Genomic DNA, 13750 nt, shown 5'->3' on the forward strand with positions numbered 1-13750 from the left:
GACTTTTCGCGAAGTTCGAACCCGCGAAAATCGAGGGAACACTGTATTTGCCAAATAAAAGGGAATTGCTCCAAGAATGAACCCTCTTAGCGAAAGCTGGTGCAGAAGGGGATAGCTAGTCCAGTGATAAATAATTATTAAACACTATGAAATTATTATTTTACAAGCCCATTTGAAGATTTTGTTACTCTTTTGAATTACATTTCATTACTATTTTAATTTGTCCTTTTTCTCCTAATTGTTTTCACTGTTTTTAAAAATCCTTTTTATTGAAGAATTTTATTTATTTATTTTGTTTATTTATTTATTTATTTTGTTCAATACAAATTGAAAGTTAAAGAGAATAAAAAATGTAGTAGTAAATATCAGGGAAAGGATAGAAGAAAAGATATGGTCGCGTTGATGGATGATCTCTGGCGGGCCCGGGACAGGGGTTTATCCTCTGTCCTGGTGCTCCTTGACCTCTCAGCGGCTTTCGATGCCATCCACCATGGTATCCTTCTGCACCGGCTGGAGGGGTTGGGGGTGGGAGGCACTGTTCTCCAGTGGTTCTCCTCCTACCTCTCTGGCCGGTCGCAGTCGGTGTTAGTGGGGGGCCAGAGGTCGGCTCCGAGGGCTCTCCCTTGTGGGGTGCCTCAGGGGTCGGTCCTCTCCCCCCTGCTATTTAATATCTACATGAAACCGCTGGGTGAGATCATCCAAGGACATGGGGTGAGGTATCATCAATATGCTGATGATACCCAGCTTTACATCTCCACCCCATGTCCAGTCAATGAAGCGGTGGAAGTGATGTGCTGGTGCCTGGAGGCTGTTGGGGCCTGGATGGGTGCCAACAGACTCAAACTCAACCCGGATAAGACGGAGTGGCTGTGGGTTTTGCCTCCCAAGGACAATCCCATCTGTCCGTCCATTACCCTGGGGGGGGGGAATTATTGACCCCCTCAGAGAGGGTCTGCAACTTGGGCATCCTCCTCGATCCACAGCTCACATTAGAGAACCATCTTTCAGCTGTGGCGAGGGGGGCGTTTGCCCAGGTTCGCCTGGTGCACCAGTTGCGGCCCTATCTGGACCGGGACTCATTGCTCACAGTCACTCATGCCCTCATCACCTCGAGGTTCGACTACTGTAATGCTCTCTACATGGGGCTACCTCTGAAAAGTGTTCGGAACCTTCAGATCATGCAGAATGCAGCTGCGAGAGCAGTCATGGGCTTACCTAGGTATGCCCATGTTTCACCAGCACTCCGCAGTCTGCATTGGCTGCCGATCAATTTCCGGTCACAATTCAAAGTGTTGGTTATGACCTTTAAAGCCCTTCATGGCATCGGACCAGAATATCTCCGAGACCGCCTCCTGCCACACGAATCCCAGCGACCGATTAGGTCCCACAGAGTGGGCCTTCTCCGGGTCCCGTCAACTAAACAATGTCGGTTGGCGGGCTCCAGGGGAAGAGCCTTCTCTGTGGTGGCACCGGCTCTCTGGAACCAACTCCCCCCCAGAGATTAGAACTGCCCCTACTCTTCCTGCCTTCCGTAAACTCCTTAAAACCCACCTCTGCCGTCAGGCATGGGGGAATTGAAACACCTCCCCCGGGCATGTTCAATTTTATGCATGGTATGCTTGTGCGTGTGTCTGTTAGTATATGGGGTTCTTTTAAATCTTTAAATATTTTAAAGTTATTTGGATTATTTATGATTTGTTCTATCTTGTTGTGAGCCGCCCCGAGTCTTCGGAGAGGGGCGACATACAAATCTAAATAATAAATAAATAAATAAATAAATAAATAAATAAATAAATAAATAAATAAATAAATAAATAAATAAATAAATAAATAAAATATGAGAATAGAATACGTCAATGAAGAATAGAGGAAAAGATATATGAATGGGATAAAAGATATATAAAATATAGGAGGGGCAATTGGACAGGGTACGGAAGGCACACTAGTGCACTTATGTTTGCTGCTTACTGACCTCTAAGGAGCCTGGTGAGGTCAATCATGGATAGTCTAAGGGAAAAATGTTGGGGGTTAACACCACGGAGTCTGGTAATATAAAAAAATTAACAAGAAAGGAAGAAAAAGAAAGGAACAGAAAAAAGATTAAAGATTAAAGACAAGGATCTTCCTTACAATAAATACAAGAAAATCAGTATTTAAGGTTTTCCCATTCTATATATAATTCACTTCTTCCAGAAGTGCATTTGAGCAGGTTCTGCTACTGGTTCTGGAAAACTGGTAGCAGAAATCTTGAGTAGTTTGGAGAACCGGTAGTGCAAATTTTGAGTTGTTTGGAGAACCAGTAAATACCACCTCTGACTGCCCCTGCCCCCATCTATTCTCTGCCTCCCAAGTCCTAGCTGATTGAGAGGAAATAGGGATTTTGCAATGACCTTTCCCTCCACTCGAAACAGAATACCTTACGAAAATAGACTAACTATCCTGGATCTTGAAAGCTTAGAACTGCGGCACCTAAAACAAGATTTAAGTATTGCCCACAAGATCATATGCTGCAACGTCCTTCTGGTCAACGACTACTTCAGCTTTAACAGCAACAACACAAGAGCACGCAACAGATTCAAACTTAATATTAACCGCTCCAAACTTGACTGTAAAAAATATGACTTTAACAATCGAGTTGTCGAAGCGTGGAACTCATTGCCGGACTCAGTGGTGTCAGCCCCCAACCCCCAACCCCCAGCATTTCTCCCTAAGACTCTCCACGATTGACTTCTCCAGGTTCCTAAGAGGCCAGTAAGGGGCGTACATAAGTGCACTGATGTGCCTATCGTCCCCTGTCCAATCTTCTTTCCTTATCTCATATATCATATATTTTCCCTCCTTTCCTTCTACTTCTCTTCTTTCTTACTTTCTATCTTTATATATATTACTTAATGTCTATTCTCTTTCATATGTACTGTATATTGGACAAAGAATAAAAAAAAATAAATAAAAATAAAATAGAGTGGGGAGGGGATGGAGATTTTGCAGTATCCTTCTTCTGGAGTGAGGTGAGAATAGAGATTTTACAATATCCTTCCCCTACGACACACACCAAGCCACACACACTAAGCCATCCCCACAAAACTGGTAGTAAAACAATTGAAACCCACCATTGACTTTTTCCCATAACCTCACAACTCCCATTTATCCAATTAAAAATCCAAAAACCATTATCCTTTCTGTCAGCAAAAAATCCATAAAGGCTTGCCAAAATTTCATCAAAACAATTCTTGTATGAACCCCAATAAAATAAATTGATTTTATAATCATTTGCTTTGACATTGGCAGTCTTAACCTTTGATTCATCTGGTTGTTGTTGAATCTTCGTCCAAACTTTCCTTCTCAAAGATTTCCTCAGAGATTTAGGAGCTTTGTTTTGTAAACTCAACAATGAGGTCTTGTCCAGCTCATTTTTCATCTTTTGACTTGTCATTTTTATTCCTACTCTAACAATCATCTCTGTTTTATAATTCCACAGTTTAACAGCTAAACAAAAGAATTTTGATGCAGTTTTGTTTAACCATTGGTTCCACAAGTTTGTGAAATATGTATTATATGCTTGAGCTCGGTAGTTCAAACAGGTTTATTTTCCATACTCTTACATTAGATGGCAGATCAGGATTCGAGGCAATATATATCTCTGTTTCCTCCTAGTATTTTATTTCTCAAAGATAGATAGATAGATAGATAGATAGATAGATAGATAGATAGATAGATAAATAAATAAATAAATAAATAAATAAATAAATAAATAAATAAATAAATAAATAAATAAATAAATAAATAAATAAAGTGGCTTGGAAGTTATATTCCCAGGTCATTTTGCAGAAGAGAAAAAATGAGGGGGAAATAATATAATGTTTAACTGGAGAAAGACTGATTTTAAATGAGACAGCTGGATAATGTTTTTCAATGTTCCCTTAAATTATTTTGTTCTGCTCTGATGATTCCAATGCAGATCCAGTATGGCAACCTGAATGGGTTACATGTTCCTTTGGCCATTGCAGATTTTTAAAAAAGTTGTCCTTGGAATTTATGCAAAACAGCCCCCAATCAAACTTTTTATGCAACCCAGTCTGTATTTTTCTGAAAGGCATTACCACCTTTCTGCTACTACTGTGTCTAATATATGGATTCTACTCAGCCTATTTAATAATAGGCTAACAGAGGTTATAATTTTTTAAGAAAAACCACAGTTGTATGGTTTGTTTTATATAACTTATAAAACAAACCATACAACTGTGGTTTTTCTTAAAAAATTAAGATTAATGATTTGTCTTTTTAAAAAAAGTCTTTTGCACGAACTGGGTTTTTAATTTTTTGGCATACACTTGATAATGGGGAGTTGTTACACAACAGGATTAAAAAGAATACAAAATCCCTAACTGTATGAGAAATCAAGGGATGTACTCAATACTTGGAGTAGGAGAATAATGTTACGTCTGTTCCTTAACAAGTCCTAAGAGGTGTTCCTAGGTCATGAGGGGGGGGGAAATCTGAACTCCTATAAGATCACCAAAAACTTGTAAGATATTGCATAACCCCTTTCCGCTATTATTAATTTTACTCAAGAACATATTGATGGAAATAATACCTTTCAGCAGCAAGTAACCTAGCAGAAGGCTTTCAATAATGGTGCTTCATTTAAGAAATGTTGGTTACTCCCTACACTGGAAAGGTCAATTCTCAAAGCTGAAAGGTTGCTAAGAGGAGAGTGCCAAGTTGGATTTTCTTTTCAAAGATGGTGCATTTATCTCTGACTTCAGAGAAGAGAGTACAAGGAATCTTAATTGCTTTATTTGGGGCAATGATTTGTAAAATGACTATGGGGATTTTATTGTTTACCTCACATACATGGTCAGAGGCTGGCAATAGATAAGCTTTGGAACTGTGCAAGCTTTGCAAATAATGCAAAACCAGGGCACAGCATCAGTAATAGGATCCTCCAAAGTTGGAAAACAAACAAACAAAAAATGCTCAATACACAGAAAATGAAGGATATTTCAGTCCTATCATATAAGAAAGGTCTCTGCCTGTTCGGGAATCAAAGGGAGAGAAATTCAAATTACTGAAAGAGATTCTGAATTAATTATAATTAATTAAGGATATCTCCTATACCATTCTTCTTTCCTATATTTATTCTATTCTTTCACTGATATATTTTATTCCTATTTCTTCTCTTCTGTTCTTTCTTAAATATATTTTACTATGAGTATATCCTCTATAACCTTCATTATATATTTACTATATGTATACCCAATATAACTCTCATTGTGCAATGGACAAAATCAATCAATCAATCAATCAATCAATCAAATAAATAAATATACTCAGCCATACATGAGGACAGTGGTGCTACTACCTACTGTATTTTTCTGAATATAAGAGTCATTCCCCTGCCCCAAAGTGGGTGAAAATTTCAGTGCATCTTATACAGCAAATGTTGTTGTTGTGGTGGTGGGGTTGGTGCAGCGCCGATCAGCTATTTTAGAATGGGCCATAGCAGTGGTGGTAAATGGGTGGCGATGAATGGGTGGCACCGATTGGGCAGCGGTGCCAGCAAATGACCGGCGGCAGCAGCGAACAGGCCATGCAGAATGGGATAGAGCGAATGGGTGAGGGTGAATGTGCCAGACTGAATGGGCCGTGGCAAACAGGGCCATGGCAGCGGAGAATGGGTCATGGTGAATGGGCCATGTATGTGGCAGGGAATGGATAGCAGCAAATGGGCCATGGTGGCAAATATGCCTTGCTGAATGGGCCATGCCAAACAGGGTGTGAGTGGGTGGCAGTGAATGGGCCACTGCAGTGGCAAATTGCTGGCAGAAAATGGGCAGCAGTGAATGGGCCACAACAAATGGGCCATGGCGAATGGGCCGGATGAATACTGGATGGATGCTGGGAGGCAGAGGCAGATTGTTTTTCCTGTTTTCCTCCCCCCCCAAAAAAGAGGTACGTCTTATAGTCCAGAGTATTTTATTCTCTAAAAAATATGGTAATTTCCATGTGATCTAATTAATTTTTTTTCACATCAACAAGATAATATGAAACTTGTTTCTTGATCATGTGCTTCTCTTAAGAACTTAACATATTTATATAATACTCCTCAGAGCAGCCCATTTTTTTTCAAGCTTTTGCCTAAGTCCAAGGAGGAGGGGCATATCATTTTTAGTGATGGGCGAACCCAACGATGTTCGGGTTCGGCAAGTTCGGACGAACTTCACGCAAAGTTCAGCCGGACCCAAACCCGAACCTGTGACATCAAAGCTCCACCCCCGGAATCTCTTCGTGGGATTCCCCAGCTCCTTTTGTGCCTCCCTCCCAGCCTCCCGACTAGCCGAGAGCTCTCCAGTGTTCGTCTTCCTCCGCCGCCACCGGCATCTGGCTCCTCCTCCTCCTCTTCTCAGCAGAGGACAGCCAGGTGGTGGCTTTCACGGTGTTTGGCATGAACACCGAACCGAAGCATGATTTTTTAAAAAAAAATTGGGTTCGGGTCCGGCATGCTGAACACCACAAAATTTGGTACGGACCCAAATTGTGCGGGCTCGGTTCACCCAACACTAATCATTTTACAGCAGTCCCATATTTTCCTTAGGTTTGAGGCACAATATTATTTGTCTTGTAAATAAGCACAGATAGCTCTAGGTGGTTAGAATTTAGTTCATGTAATAAAATTCATCTCCCCAAAATGTTAAAAACAGCTTTGAAATGTTACTAGCCTTTGAAATTTCTCTTCAGTTATTCACCTGCAAGTAACCAAATGATTATAAAGAGATTTAGATTAGAAGTTCAAAGGTTTAGGTTTAGGTTTAGGTTTATTGGATTTATATGCCGCCCCTCTCCGCAAACTCAGGGCGGCTCACAACAATAATAAAAAACAGTACAGTACATAATACCAAATCCAATGCCCACCCATCTAGTTACAATTTAAAATTAATAATCTCATAAAAACAGTATATATAAAAAAACAGGCACACAGTCAATCAATCAACAAAACAACATGGGCAAGGGGGAGGTGTTTTAGTTCCCTCATGCCTGACGGCAAAGGTGGGTCTTAAGGAGTTTACGAAAGGCAGGGAGGGTGGGGGCAATCCTAATCTCAGGGGGGAGCTGGTTCCAGAGGGTTGGGGCCCCCACAGAGAAGGCTCTTCCCCTGGGTCCCGCCAGACAACATTGTTTAGTCGATGGGACCCGGAGAAGGCCAACTCTGTGGGACCTAACCGGTCGCTGGGATTCGTGTGGCAGGAGGCGGTCCCGAAGATATTCTGGTCCGGTGCCATGAAGGGCTACTTACCAAAAAATAATTGCAACGTCCTATGCAAAACTCATGCAAAACTCATGCATTGTCTTTGACATTTCCTTCCTTCCTTCCTTCCTTCCTTCCTTCCTTCCTTCCTTCCTTCCTTCCTTCCTCCTTCCCTCCCTCTCCCAAATTGTCCAAATGACAAAAAGTCCATAGCAGTAATAATTACTATAGCTAAACTGCCAAAGTAGGTCACTTTAAAAAAAATATTCTGTCCTCAGTACTTCCTTTTAAAATTTTTATTTCTTGTAGAAAATTCAGTAGGGAGAAAATATAGAGGTAATCAAGCAAACCTTAAATAATCAGATGTCTCATTCTATCGAACACAAAATATAAATGGGTGCATTTATCTTCTCTTCACAGCATTTAAAACAACCATCATTTTTACTAAAGTTCAGTCCAGGTTTGCATGGATGAGAGCCTGTCTTTATTTACATGGTTAAAAATTGGAAAAAGCGTTTTTCATTCTTTTAATTAATAGTTGAAAACGGAAAGTAGCCATTTGATGAAACAAAATTTCCATTTTTTTAGTGCAGTGTAGAACAGTGTTTCCCAACCTTGGCAACTTGAAGATATCTGGACGTCAAGTCCCAGAATTCACTGGCTGGGGAATTCCTGGGGCATTCGCTGGCTGGGGAATTCTGGGAGTTGAAGTCCAAATATCTTCAAGTTGCCAAGGTTGGAAAACACTGGTGTAGAATTACATAGCTTTTACAGTTGTCCTACGTTGAATTTCTCTGACTTCTCATCAAATATATTCCTTATGACCTCCTTATGACCCCAAATAAGTCAGTTCTGATTATGCATTTTGAATAATATGCGACTGGAAGTTACAACTTGGTTAACACGATATATTATTTGGGGAAGTCTCCAGAAGCTTTGAAGTACATTTTTCAATTTTCTATGTTGCCTAGACAAAAAAAAAAAAGATTTGTGCCAGTACCATTTTACAATCTTATTAACTCATCCACTTTGGTTGGAGCTGACAAGAATTGTGCCTACTTTGTTTCTTACATTTAAGACTGATTCGTATACCGACTTTTGTGAAGGCTTGAGACACTCCTACAAATTACACATTTACTTTTTAAAAATAAAATACCCCTCCCTAAAAATCCTTAATCGTACCATCTTTAGCTTTTAAATGGGCTGTCAAACAATAGAGTCAAAAATATAGGGCTGCTGCTGTTATTGCCCCGAGTTAATGCCCCGAGTTCAAACAAAGTGTCAAGTTGACTAAGTACAAGGGATTTCCAGAATGCTTTCATGTTGCCTCATTTCAAATCACTTCATAAGCAGCATGGTAATGAGCTCAATCAATTCTGTTGGGAAGAGAAAAAAACAACCCTTGCTACTTCTTCCATTGCCCCCCCCCCGTCCCCAAAAAAAGAGAAACAGTTGTTTGTTATTTTTTTATTAGCCTTCTGGGCTACCGTGTTTCCCCGAAAGTAAGACAGTGTCTTACTTTCTTTTTACCCCCCAAAACCCCACTACGTCTTACTTTTGGGGTATGTCTTACATTGGAAACACGCGAGACAGGCGTCCACCCACCCCCAGACCCGTACCGCTTTACGGGCCGGACGATTGGGGGGCGGGGGGGGCACGAGGCAAAAGAAGTGAAGGGAACTACGGGTGCCGGGAAGGCGCAGAGCCAGGTGCGAGCGTCGCGGCGCGCGTGTCCTTTCAGACCCCCCCGCCGTTTCCCGCCTTCACTTACCAAATTGACAGGGTGAAGGTAGCCTTGCGTGAGGCTGCGGCGTGGAGCGGCCGGTGAGCGGCAGCGGTCCATTTTCAGGCTGCCCAGGATCTCCGCCTCGGGGAGGTCTTCGGCATCGCTCAGCGAGCCCATGGACATGGCCTCGGGATGGCGGGGGCAGGGAAAGGGAGTCGTCCCACCACCCAGGGACCCCCGCTAAGCCTTCTGCACCTGACTCGGCGAGGCGAGAGGGAAGAAGGAGAAGCGCAAGTGGATGCGGAGCGCCCGGGAGGCATTTATCCGCCCGGGAGGCATTTATCCATCCTTCGCTTTGACGGCGCTGGTCTGCCCGCTCGGCTCGCTTCGGACCAGCGCCGTCAAAGCGAAGGACGGATAAATGCCTCCCGGGCGGATAAATGCCTCCCGGGCGCTCCGCATCCACTTGCGCTTCTCCTTCTTCCCTCTCGCCTCGCCGAGTCAGGCGCAGAAGGCTTAGCACAGACCAGCGCCATCCTTCGCTTTGCCAAGCCGGGGAAGAGGTGGTGGTGCCGCGGTGAGGCGAAGGATGGCGCTGGTCCGAAGCGAGCCGAGCGGAGGGGAGCGCCGTCCTTCGCCTCGCCGCCACCACCTCTTCCCCGGCTTGGCAAAGCGAAGGACGGTGATGGTCCGAAACGCCACAACCCCTTCAGCGGAAGATGGAGAATGCGAGGCGAAGGACGGAAGTTGTAGAACTTCCATTTTTCCGAGTGACCCCGCATTTCCGGGTTGGCGAGCCTGGATTGTTTTTCCTGCGAGCGAGAATTCTCCATCTTCCGCTGAAGGGGTTGTGGCGTTTCGGACCATCACCGTCCTTCGCTTTGCCAAGCCGGGGAAGAGGTGGTGGCGGCGAGGCGAAGGACTTCCGGGTTCGGCATTGCCCTTTACTCCATATATGTTAATATAATTATATAATACAGTATATGTGTTTTATATATCTTTTTCTGTTATTTTAATTTTTTCCCTATAGCCTTGCATTTCTCTTTTCTCAAATTTGTATATTTTTCCTTACTTTGTATTATTTTATGTTTATATTTGTAAATTATAATGAAAATTCTTACCAAACACTCATGTATTTATTCATCATAACCCTAGAGTTAATAGAAACTTTGTTAATTCTGAAGAGAGAGTGTTATGCACCCATTTCTGACTTGGGACATATAAAAACATGCTGGATGTCCTTTTGAAAAATACTCTTCTACTTGGCTCAGGGAGATGCTTTGATTAAAAAAGAAGAGGAATATTAAGATCCTGTTGTAATTATCATTAGTTACTAAAATAGCCTTTCTAGCCTTCTAATTTGGTTTTCATTTAGTATAGTTACAGCAGCAGAGGGTTGCTCCTGGTTTAGAATGGTAGCACCTGTGACAGGAAGCTCCGCCCAGCTGCCTAAACATTTCTGAGCATGTGCAGAAGCTTCGCACACACACATTTTATTATTTTAAAAAGTACTTTAAAACATTGTCTTTCCCAGTAATGCAGGAATGAGGAATTGCACTACTTTTGATGCTCTTGATACTGGATCATCTATGATTCTTGTTTACTATTTCATTGTGAAAGACTTTAAAATGACATTTATATATATCTGTAAACAGTCAAGTAACTGTAACAAAGACCCAAGGTATAACTGATGAATATTGAATTGTTAACCCTTGACAAGACACATAAAACAAAATAAGGTTAAAGTAATGTTATCTTGCAAGTTTGAAAGCCCTTTTCCCCTCCCTTAATTTTACTCTCTGGAAAACTAGGACAGATCTCTTCTGAGACTCTTCCCATACCACTTTTACTTCTGTGGGCTGATATAGCTTTTGCATGGCAGTTGTCTTATCTGCAGCTCTTCATCCTGTCTCCCAAGGTCATGCATAATGTTCCTAATATTACATAAAGGCAGATCCTGGGAGGTATAATTTCAGAGAAAGCCTATTTCCTAGCTTTGCCTCCCATTGTCGGATAATCCTGCACTTGATTAAAGTGTAAAATAGTTTTAATTTATATTATCCATTTCAATTAGTTTTATCCTTTTTTCTTTCTCTATCTAGGGTAAAAAGCTAAGACTAACATTTCCTGCCTTGTCCATTAGACTTGTATGCTTTGTTTCAAGTGCGTGCAATATTTCAAGAGCCAGTGCACACAATCACACATGTATATATATGCACACCGCAAAAAAAATAAATCTAAATTATAATAATATTTTCTTATTTCAGATATTTCAGAACTGGGCACATGCAACACAGCTTCATCCTACAGAAACTCAAGTGCAGACCAAGCCATATCAATGTATTGTTGCACCAGTTTTGAAAGGGGATTTAGGACATGTTCCCTGTTTCTGAATTGTGATTGAATTAATTTAAAGCTTACACCATAATTCTGACTGAAAAGCATGCTATTAGTTTTCAGCAGTAATGGTTAAAGTGTTGGAGCACAAAAAGTGGACTATAGAGTGATAAATTGTTCTGAAGTTTCAAGTTCCCTACTTGCAGTAATACATTCTCAATAAGTAGTAGAAGAAAGAGTATTAAATTTGGTGAGCCCCACCATTTTAATGAGCTTAAGTGGCCTTAGCCTTTACTATATGTTACTATACCTTTTGCTGTAAAACCTGGGAGTTCTTTGCTTCCTGTTGTTTCATTTTTATAGGGTAGTTTGTACTGCATTTTCTGTAATATGCATATGATGTATTCATAAGTCATCAACAAAGACCTAAACAAATGGTTGTAGAAGTACCTCTTCTATAGATTCTTTTGTTGATTTTATAGAAAGTGATTGGAAATTTCTGCATCTTATATTAACCAATATAAAGTAGAACATACTAGAACTAGAACTTACTCATTTAACCCTTCACAAAACAGAATAACAGAGTTTGAAGAGACCTTGGAAGTCTTCAAGTCCAACCTCCTGCTTAGGCAGGATACCCTACACCACTTCAGACAAATGGTTATCCAATATCTTCTTAGAAATTTCCAGTGTTGGAGTGTCCACAACTTCTGGAGGCAAGCTGTTGCACGGATTTAATTGTTCTGTCAGGAAATTTTTCCTTAGTTCTAAGTTGCTTCTCTCCTTGATTCGTTTCCACTCATTGTTTCTACCCTCAGCTGCTTTGGAGAATAGTTTGACTCCCTCTTCTTTGTGGCAACACCTGAGATATTGGAACACTGCTATCATGTCAGCCCAGTCTTTCTTTTCATTAAACTAGACATTTACTAGTTTAAACTAGACTACCCAGTTCCTGCAGCCATTCTTCATATATTTTAGCCTCCAATCCCCTAATCATTTTTGTTTCTTTTCTCTGCACTCTTTCTAGAGTCTCCACACCTTTGATACAGAAATTCTTACTCTGCAATCTGTAGTTAAATTTCAGTGGTCTATGGACTTGGATGGAAAAAATGCAACTTTATTTTCACTAAGTTCTAATTGAAGTGTAGCTCTTCATTCAATCTATATAGGCAACAAAATAATTTAAGGTCTCTGGACTCCAAAAATGTCTGTTAGCTTCAGTAAACTTCACTATTTAAAATTATAAAATCCCCAAAAGGACATTGTCTTGTTATTGATTTAATGGATTAAAGAAACACATTATATTATGTACATTTTTATATTATATATTAAAACCTAATGGATTTCCTTTCTAATACAATATACATCTATGCATTTTTTTTAATGTAATTAGATATATTTTTCTGAGATATGATTGTAGGTTTCACCCGACTCTCAAAGGTGACCAAATCCCTGTTTATATGCATAGTTTCTGTAAAAGAATATACAAAATTAATTTTACCCCAGGACTTTTATAAATTTCATTGTCCTATATTACATTGTTTTTAAAATTTACACTATCAAATTCAGTAACTTGGTTACAACAATTTTCTATTAGTGATGCCATAATATGATTGGAGTCAAAGCTAATTAGATAACATAGCAAATTGGAATCTTTGGAGAATATTCTGGGGAATGAGATTTGATTATTTCCTTTAAACTAATCATAAAAAGTTTAGTGGGGGTTATGAAATTAAAAACATGTACATTTAAGTTGTCTCTCATTATGCTGTATTACAAATCAATTCTTAATGCTGTGAGTTATGATATTTTGTATATTGACATGTTTATTGGTTATTAGTTTAATCAAAAGACCCTAACTCTGAAAAGATCAGTATCAAAACAAAACAAAATAAACCAGCAAGCTATTTGCTTTAGTTGATGGAGATTCAGAGAATCAAAATATTTGTGGTGACTTCTTACCATAGATACACAAAAAAAGTAAATGTAATTATTACTTTCTGGCACTGCTTGGTTTTTTTTTTAAGAACTGTCATGACATATATACATTTCATTGTAGGAGAAAAGCTGTATTAGTCCAAGGAAGCCAAAAATTAGGAGTTTGATAGCCTTTTCAGTTTAACAAAATATATTTAATAAGGGATCTTAGTTTGAAAAAAATGCTACTATTCTCCTTCGATTATGAACTCATTCTACAAATACTGGAAATCTAGAACTGGTTTAGATTGATGATGGAATGGCTGTATATTCATTGGTGACTAAACAGGCTTTGTAATGGGATCTACTAATTCATGCCCAACACTTTTCCAAGTACCATATTATTGTTTGACAAGATCTATCCGAAGAATTAACTTGATATCTAAAAGAGGTAACAGGAAAGTCATAGTGGATGAAGTTTTTTCTCCATTAAAAATACAAATTTTCTCACAAATTTGCAATAT

This window comes from Erythrolamprus reginae, chromosome 1 (assembly GCF_031021105.1).
Source record: "Erythrolamprus reginae isolate rEryReg1 chromosome 1, rEryReg1.hap1, whole genome shotgun sequence".
Taxonomy (NCBI): domain Eukaryota; kingdom Metazoa; phylum Chordata; class Lepidosauria; order Squamata; family Dipsadidae; genus Erythrolamprus; species Erythrolamprus reginae.